Below are 9,717 nucleotides of genomic sequence, written 5' to 3'. Positions count from 1 at the left end.
AAAGAGTTAAAGAGAGGAGAGCAGAATAGAGAGCCGTGAGATGGAAGGAGGTAAGTGGACTAAGTGACCCTTTTCAATGATCCCTCAAACTTGAAATAAAGTTAATAATTCACAAAATGATAGGTGTTAAGTCTTGTGTATGTTTAGGAAACCTGTGATAGAATGGGTGGGGAATAAATAGTATATGTCACAGACATGGTATTTACGGGCCAAGAATCATGAGAACCTATGTGCTATGGACTGCATCTTTGCTTTCCCCCCAAATTCATATGCTAACCCCCAATGTGATGGGATCTTTGGGAGGCAATTAGGTTAAGATGAGGTCATGAGGGTGGAGACCTCATGAAGAAATTACTGTCCTTGGGCCTCCCTGGTGGTGCAGCGAGTTGAGCACAGCACTGTGAAGCTGCCCTCAAGCCTCTGCTGTGGGTTCGATTCCTGGCTGGTCAGGAGATACCCACATGGTGTGGCAGACCCCTCCTGTCTCACCTGCTGCTCCCCTCAGCAGTGTATTTCATCAGTCTGCCTGTTCTGTTCCCCACTCTGTCTCTGGTGAATCCCCCCCTGCCTCTGGCCTGTACCCAAGCTCTTGTATAAATAAATAAAATCTTTAAAAAAAATAGAAATTAATGCCCCTATAAGGAGACCAGCTAGCTCGCTCTCTCTCGCTCTCTCTCTTCTCTCTTTCCCTCCTTCCCTCTTCCTGTTTCTTCACTTCCCCTCTTACTCTCCTTCTCTCCTACATGTGAGGATACAGTAAGAAGGCAACAAGAAAGTTCCCACCAAACACTAAATCGACCAACACCTTCACTTTGAACTTCCAAGCTTCCAGAACAGTGAGAACTCAATGTTTATTGTGGAAGCCACCCAGTCTATAGCAGTCTGTTATAGCAGATGAAATAAGTCCATCTTCAGAAATTTGTACAAATCATGCAAATGGCTTCAGACTGACAGTCTATGAAATGGGCGATATGAGTCAAATTTGGATATATTTAGGTCAAAAAGGACTGCGATTACATCTGGACCTTATAAATGGATTAGTTAAGAAGTTTTTATTTTGAGATAATAGAAACCTACTTCTACACACGATAGGGAATTTATTCTCTCATGTAACTGGGAAGTCCAGAGGTAAAGTGGGTTTCAGATTTCATTCAAGCTGGAGGATCACATCTGGACTCGAATTTCAGTTCTCAGCAAGTTGCTCAGCACCCTCTTCCTCACGACAGTTCATACTTATGGAGGCTTCCCTCCCCACAGCAACAAAGGCTTTAGCGGCTCCAGGGTGCAGGTCCTCACACAGCACCACGGGGCAGCCAACTTTGTTTTGTAAAAAGCCACATAGTAAATAGCTTAGGTTTTGTGTCTGTGTTGCCGCTGCTCAACTCAGCTATTACAGAGCAAGAACAGCACCAGACACTGTACACAATGAGCATGGCTGTGCTTTCCCAGAACTTGATCTCTCTGGATTTCATGTCTTTTTCATGTGTCATGAAGAATCGCTCTTTTGTGGAGTTTTTTTTTTTTGAAATCCTTAAAAAATGTAAAACCACTCTTAGCTCAAAGATGGCTCAAAACAAGACCAAGACAGATTTGATCAGCAGGGCACAATTTGCTGAGCCCTTACTTTAAAAAAATGCCAAAGTTTGAAGCAAAAATGTCTTCTTCCTGGCATATGCTCACTTTTCTCCATACTCGCACTCAGGATGACCCCATCAGTACCATTTCTGTGCTAAAATCTTCCAAGTTTTCATCTCCAACCCAGGATGCTCCCTGTGTTCAAATTCCTACCTTAGGGAAAGAAAGAACAAAAGAGAGGATGAAGGCAAAAATGAGAACTCCTAGCCCAAGACATTGTTAGTTGAGCCACAAGAATGATTACTTCCGGAAAGAGGAAGTATGGGGAAGATGTATTGGGTAGATGAAATGCCTAATGAGACCATAAATGAAGAGAATTGCTTCTTATAGCATATGAGAAGATAATTTTTATCAGATAATGAAATTGTTTTCAGTCTTCAGAATTAAAATGAATCCCTTGCTAATGCAAATCATGCTAATAAAGGGAGTGAGAGAGAATGTCGGAATTACACTTGGCTAGCAGTAGGCAGAAACCAACCTAAATAGTCTAGAAAAAAAGGGAGAGATAATGAAGTAATCAAAATAATTGCCTAATAGGGAATGTGAAAGATCTGAAATGTTAAATTATAAATGTACGTTTCCAAGAAAAATGAGGTGACTGTAAGGAACAGATTAGAAACCCAAACTCATGCAGAGTAGAAGCCATGCTTTTCATTAGCAAAACTGAAGATTAATTAAATCTGGGGGAGCTCTTTGAAATCCACAAGTATGAGTTACATTAGAATACAATGCAACTGGTATATTGGTATCATAATTAACGACTAGCATGAACTTCTTTATTAAGTGCTTCTGGCATAGTTCATGTGACAGTCATTGAACGCAGAGGACAAAAATATGTTATTTAAAGTCAAAATTGACTTTAGCAGCATCTGCATTTGAAAGTGGAGGGGGTGCACAGTTAGCCCAGGGGGGTATATATTTTTCCCTTACACCTTTGAAACTGGCTTGAGACTCATCCCAAGTATGTTGGAGGGCACCACTCTCCCTCACAGAACTTTCTCTAGGAAGCTTAGGAAGAGAGTGGTTTATTGATTTATATGTATGCATGTGATCACTGAATTAGAGCTTTTGCTTCAGCTATATTATTTCAGAGATTAGTAGCAAATTTTATTGACACTCTAAAGGACGATGCTTTGGAGAAAAGCATCCATTGCTAAAGAGCTCATTAAATATAGGCGAATGGAAGCCCTGAGCAAGGAGGAGGCAGTAGTTTAAATTGTATTTCAAGAAAGGGTGAAAGGGCATTATTTTCTTGGGGAGAATAGTGGAAAGGGAAAATAAGAAAAGGAAGGGGGAGAAAGGTGAGGAGCAATGGTGAGAAGCACTTCCTCTCTTGGACACTCAGATGCCTTCTGTGAGACATAGGCCTCAGTGAGAATGAAGGAGAGACTGGTCTACATCTAGTGTGAGAGAGGATGATCCATCAACTGCACAACTCAGAGATATAGGAATTATGAGTCAAAGATGATAAAAGTGGAAACTCCATTCTAATTCCAGAATATCACAGAGCTCACAGAAATTACACAGAATCCAAAGTAGTTTGGAGTATAGGTGGCCAGATGGGATAAGGATTATAGTGATGTTTATTCTAACAATGGACCTATCATTATAGTGATGTTTATCTACCAATGTTTATTCTAACAACTCATCTAAAATATTGTTGATGGCAATGTGGTTCTTAAGCTGGGCTATTGCTTGAGTCTGACATACAGATTTCAAATTTGATTTTGGCTTACATTACATAAACTTTACATCATTTAAACGACACTTGTGCTGTCTGTGGAACAAACACCTTGTAAAGACACTACAGCTTTAAAAGGTTCTATCTGAAAATCCTTGCAGAAGATAGGGATAGCCAAATATGTAATTTTTAAAATTTGTTTTTAAATACAATAAAAAGTTACTTCTACTTCTGACCACCAGGATAAAAATTTACACAGGAAATTTTTTTTGCTTAAATTTTGTTTTTATAGTCTAAGAGTTTATTTATGTTTTGATTTGTTAGCTTGTTTGTTTTACTACTTTATCTTTCACAGATGAGTAAAATCGCGCAGTGTTTGACTTTCCTCATCTGACTTATTTCACTTAGCATAATCCTTTTAGTTTCATCCATGTCACAAATGACAGGATTTCACTTAATTTACAGTCAAGTAGTGTTCCATTGTGTTTCTTTGTCATATCTTCTTTATCCAATCATCCTTGGATGGGCATGCAGGTTGTTCAGGAGGGTTTCTTTCTGCATCTGTTGACCACAACACAATTTCAGCTCAAAGTAATCCTTATGCCAAAATGGCATATTTAGGGAGTAGCATATATTAATCTCTAGCATAATGTGCCATTGGATATAGAATCTTGTATTCTGAGAGGCTGCAGAATGACCCAGAAGATGACATGACTTGGTAGAGTGGGGGAGTTAACTCCAAATGGGTGACATTTGTCCAATGGGAAATAAGACACAGGTGTGGTTGGGTCCTCCATATTCCCTTTCTCCCTTCCTCCTGCTCTGAGGCATTGTACAGTCTCTTTAGAAATCCTAAACACTCAACAAACACAGCTAATATATTTCTTCAAGACTTCTTATGGAACAGTAACCAGTGTGGAAACACATTTCACATTGCTCCCCTTTCTTTCTTGTTTCACTCAAACTTTTCTTACACTTGTTTGATTATACAGCTCTGTCCCCTCCAGAAAGTACCAGCACTGAGTTCCTGCTTTATGCTCTGCTGTTTAGGAATCCTGAGCTGACACAACTTTTAAACTAAGACTAGATAAGCTATATCAGTAAGACATAGTCTCAGTAGATGGAGGAAAGTAGTCTAGACTTAGAGAATAGTATATTTGGACACAGGCAAAATGGAGTGAATATGGAGAGTTCAATGTGACGAACACAAGTCCTGGGTGATAGTGTAGGGACTGTGAGAAGAATGACTAAAGTTATCAGTCACTCTGCTCACAAAGAACTGCAAAAAATATATTAAGGATGTGTAAAAGCTACAGAAGCTACATTTGCTGTTTAATCTCTTCATAAAAATTAAAAAAAATTGGTTTAAATTTTCTATTGAGGTGCTGTTGTTTTACATTGTTAGTATATTTTGGAATCACAAGTCCCCTCCTTCAGGTGTAGTTACCATTGTACATCTACCACTAAGGCATTTTTCAAAGGTAATTCTTTTTTACTTCTAGAATTCTTTCTTAAATATGCCTGCTTTTTCCTATACATAATCTTGTTTTATAATTCTGGTTCTTTCTTTTAAGCTGTCAATTATTTCAAACATACTATCTTCCTTTCTCTGTTCGACTTGTCTATTGCATGATATTGTGTATTGATTCTGTTATTTATTGCCTACTTATTCTAATCTATTCTAGATTATTTTCTCCTTTAAAAATAAATTTGGATGGTCATTTTGAGCAGGCTAGTATAAGAATTTTATATATGTAAATCTGTGTGGTTAGGGCTGAATTGGTTTTTTTTTTTTTTTTCTAGAGGAGATTTTGCCAGGAACCTCTCCCTGAGTGCAATTATTTTGAAAATTTCTCAGCTTGTGAGTCCCAGACTCTACAAGTGATGAAGAACAGGGCCATGGTAACAAATTCTCAGGGGATAAGATTTTACCTAAAGCCTTCTCAGGGGATATGTTTTAACCTAAAGCCTCAGGAGATTCTCTAAGATGCCTTGTTCCTTATCTTTGCTAAAAGATAAGGATAGACCAGATAGAATTTATCTGGTCTAATATTTTATGAAGGATGAAGTCTGTATTGCTACTGTGGTAAATTATCATGAACTATCTATCCTTTTATAGTTTATAAGTCAAAATCTATCTCATTGGGCTAAAATCTGTGTCAGCTGACTTAGTTTCTTCTGGAAGCTCTATGAGAGAATCCACTTATTGGCCTTTTCTAGCTCCTAAAGGCTGCCCACATTCCTTGGCTAATGATCCTCTTCCATCTGCCGAACCAGCAATGGTGAATCAAGTTTTTCTCACATCATATGGCTTTGTCTTTGTTTGGCTCCTCTTCCTAGCTTAAGGACCCTTGTAATGAAGTTGGAATCACTCAGATAATACAAGAAAATCTGGCTCCAGTGTCATCTTCAGTTATTAAGAATCACAGAAACTAGTTTCAAATCTGGACCAGATACTCATTAGCTGTATAACTTTGGGTAAGTTAGTTAACCATTTTTTTAGTCTCCAATTGTCCAGCATAGATAGTCTCAAATTTCTGACTCACAGAAACTAAGAGAGATCATTGCTTTCATTGTAGCTTTAAGTGATCACATTCCCGAGTAATTTGTTTCACAGAAATATCTAACATATCACCACTCATTCCTACTTCTCACATTGAGGAATTCATCTAATCATCAAATGCGTCATTCCAAAAGGACTCACTGAAAACCTAAGATAAACAATTGACTAGAAACATTTTAAAACATTCTACCTGTTCTATTTGTTCTTAATAATGTAAACAGATTTTTTTTTGAAAGTAAAGTCTAAGAAAGCAACCAAAAAAAAAAAAAAGAGAAATAACTAAATTGTCCATGTCAGATCAGGCCCCCGTACTATCAAAGACTCTTCTTGTGACATAAAGATTATATAACAAGGAACACAAAGTCACCCCCACTCTCCTACCCATCTCCCACTCCTACCCTCCACGTGCCACCCCACACAGGTTCAACTCTAAACTCAGTTTATCAGAGAGTACTGCAGTTACTATATAACAGAGACTTAATTTTCCTGCCATTTATCTGACAATATTGAGAAATAGGCTGGTGTGGTTGGTCAAACACTATATTAAATACCCCGACTATGAGATTCAGGCTGCCCAGAAAACCTGATCAATGTTTGAGACAGTCATGAGCATAATTGTCTTTTACAATGTAGAGAATGTGAGTTTATTATATTCCTATTCAGAGTCATTAAAACCTGTCCCTTATTTTTTTAGTTTTGTCGTTTATTCATTCATTCACTCATTTGTTCAGTATATATCTAAGTATCTTCATTATGCTAGCTCCAATAGATAGTACAAACTAATTAAGACATTTAGCCTTCCCTCAAGGAATTTAGACTCTAATAAAGAAGAAAGACAATTCATAGCCTAATAGAGAGGGAAGAGATGCTGTTAGGAAAATAATCCCTTTGCATGAAGAGGAAGTGTGTGTGTGTGTGTGTGTGTGTTTGAAAGCACACATGATGAAACAAATTCATATCCTTTTATGCATCTATTTATGAGAAGGGATATTGCAGGGTTTTTTTTAAACTTTTAATTGATATAATGTGTATGCTGAAATTGTAAATCTGAACTAGATAGCTCAATGAATTTATTCAAATTGAACATACTAAGTAACCACGCTCAGCTAGTAACCAGCACCCAGATAAAAAAAAAAAATAGAATTTCACTAGCACCCAAGATGCCCTTTTCTGGTTGATGCTTCAGGAGGGGAAAGGAAATATATCAAACAACTTTCTTTCTATTCACAATCTGCTTAATGCATACCCTCCTACATGGTGAGTCACCCTCAGACCGTTATTAGTCAGCCTTCAAAAATAGTTTCTCTGAGACAACTCCCCCCTCCTTGCAAACTAAAATCAATGATGAAAGTCCAGGTGAACCAGAGCAAAAATTTCCAGCTGTCAAATTAGCAAGCAGAAAGCATTTTTTTCTTCACAAAAGATGTGTCTAGACTCATGGAAATTAGAAGGAAAAAAATCCATTAGGTCATGAGGTGAAGGATTGTTCCTTCTGATATAATTCCTAGTTTTCTCTCTAGCGTGAGATAAGAGCAGCTGTTTTTATTCAAAGTCAAGCCATACACATAAAGCAAACTTAATGTATCCTTTATTATAGGAGTAGACGGGAAGCATGCACCAAACCAATTAGATACTATAACCTCATAATGTTGCTTCAAAGTCTGTGGCATGTTATTAGAAACCAAGGGATACAGAGCATCTTTTATTTTGTGTCTAGAAAGCACAGGATAGGTATCCGACCCAAAGGTGAATCTGCGTAGATACAGACAGACAAAACACTCTCCCCCCAAGGTATGAGAGCACAGGGCGAGGGTGTTTGAGTCAACAAATGCCAAAGTCACTCTTTGGCTTGAATCGTCCCTTCCTTTAATCTTTTCTTGTAGAGTCTTATCACAGTTCAAACAAAAGGGCTAAAAGTAAGAGTGGGTCTGTAACAGGTAAATAACTCAGGTTGAGGTCCCTCAGGTCATCTATTTGATGTTATTTTTTCATAGAATTAGAAAGTTTGAAGAAAAGCCAAATCATTGCATTTGTGTTGTAAATTTCAATCAAGCCTCTGTTGCTTGGTGACTTTCCAAAGAACTGGAAACGTCCTTGCATATGAGCAAAACTAGTGATTTTCTTAGCCAGAAACCATGTTTTTGCTTTGTGTTCTGTCACTAAGACATCTACTCTCATTCTGAGGTGATAGATGGAACAGGGTAAGTATTTAATAGCTATTTGGTGACTGATGAAAGGCTGTGCTTACTAAACTAAGGAGTTATAACTTTATCCATATCCTGAAGCATGTTCAGGAGAGGAGTGAGATTATTTTACTTGCTTTACAGGAAGATCCTTCTTGCAATAGTGTGGATAACATATTACAAAGGAACAGACCTGGAACCAAGATGACTCACTGGAAGGGAACAATAATATCCCATACTAGATGGTTTGAACTAAGGTAGGTTATGTTAAAGTAGGGATAGATTTGAAGGATACTGGGAAAGTTAAATATGTATGTTCTAATGATTGATAAAATCACTGGGGTCTGCATAGACAGAGTGCAATAGATAAGTCTCATGAAGGGAAAACCTTTATAATTATGGTATTTCCCCTGCCAGGAAAGTCTAAGTTTTATATTTTGACTACAGAAAATGTAAACATTTTTACATGGCAAAGTAATATTATTACCAAGGCCAAAGAAAGGTAAACTGGAAAAATATTTGCAACATTTATGACAGATAAAGGGATTATTTTTATTTTCTTACATGTCAATGATGAAAATAATTGGTCTTTTTCTAGTTAAAAAAGTTTGAAGAAAGGATATAGAAATAGCCACGGAAAAGGAAATAGAAATAGTTTTAAGCACATAAAATGATGTTCAGCCTCACTTGTAAGTGCCAATTAAAACTCAGTGACATACTACTTCTTGCCTAGCTGAGGGGAATATAAACAGGTACTTCTTTGGTCATGAAAATCAAAGAACATAATTTTCTGAGTAATGCCTCTTCTAGGAATGTGTATACCTGTGTTGTCCAATTCAGTGGCTCTGTCTCCATCCGGTTATTGAGCACTTGAAATGTGCCTTATCTGAATTGAGATATATATTAAGTATAAAATATACATTGGGTTTCAAAGACCCTGTACAAGGAAAAAAGTAAAGTATCATACTGCAAAATTTTACACTGATTTACACGTTGAAATGGTAGTATTGGGACATAGTGGGTTAAACATTTTTTTATATTAATTCACTCATTTCCTTTGATTTTTCTTAATGTGAATGCTAGAACATTTGAAATTGCCATATACATAATATATTACTATTCAACAGTGCTAGTACATACATTCCACTTGCATGTAAAATAAATTATGTATGTTTAAAGAATATCTGGGAGCATTCATAATTGTCACTGACAGAGGCATCTCTAAATAAAAGATGACATACCCATACAGTGGAATATTATGTGATAAGAAAAAGGAATAAGATCTTTGCGTAGCAAGACTGGGTACTTCCCAGTATGTATTGTTAAGCAAAAAATAAATGAAGTATGGAACAGATTGCTTGTGTTTGGTGAATATTAAATCAATGTTGAAGGAATTATATCAATTGTACATATACATAAACTATTTTTGGAAGGTACACAAGAAATTCCTTTTAATTGTCCTAGAAAGAAGAAATTATGGTTCAGTATCAGAGATAGAAGATTTTTTAACTAAACCTATTTATACAGATTAAATGGTTGACAATGTATATTCATTACTTATTCAGAAAAAATGTATTTATAGTTTTTCATTGCCTTTGAAGTAACCAAGCGCTGCAAAGAATTTCCTGAAGTCAGTTGGTGATAACATAGCAATT

The sequence above is a fragment of the Talpa europaea genome (genome assembly GCF_964194135.1).
Source record: "Talpa europaea genome assembly, chromosome: 15".
Lineage (NCBI taxonomy): Eukaryota > Metazoa > Chordata > Mammalia > Eulipotyphla > Talpidae > Talpa > Talpa europaea.
This window is presented reverse-complemented; position numbering follows the sequence as displayed.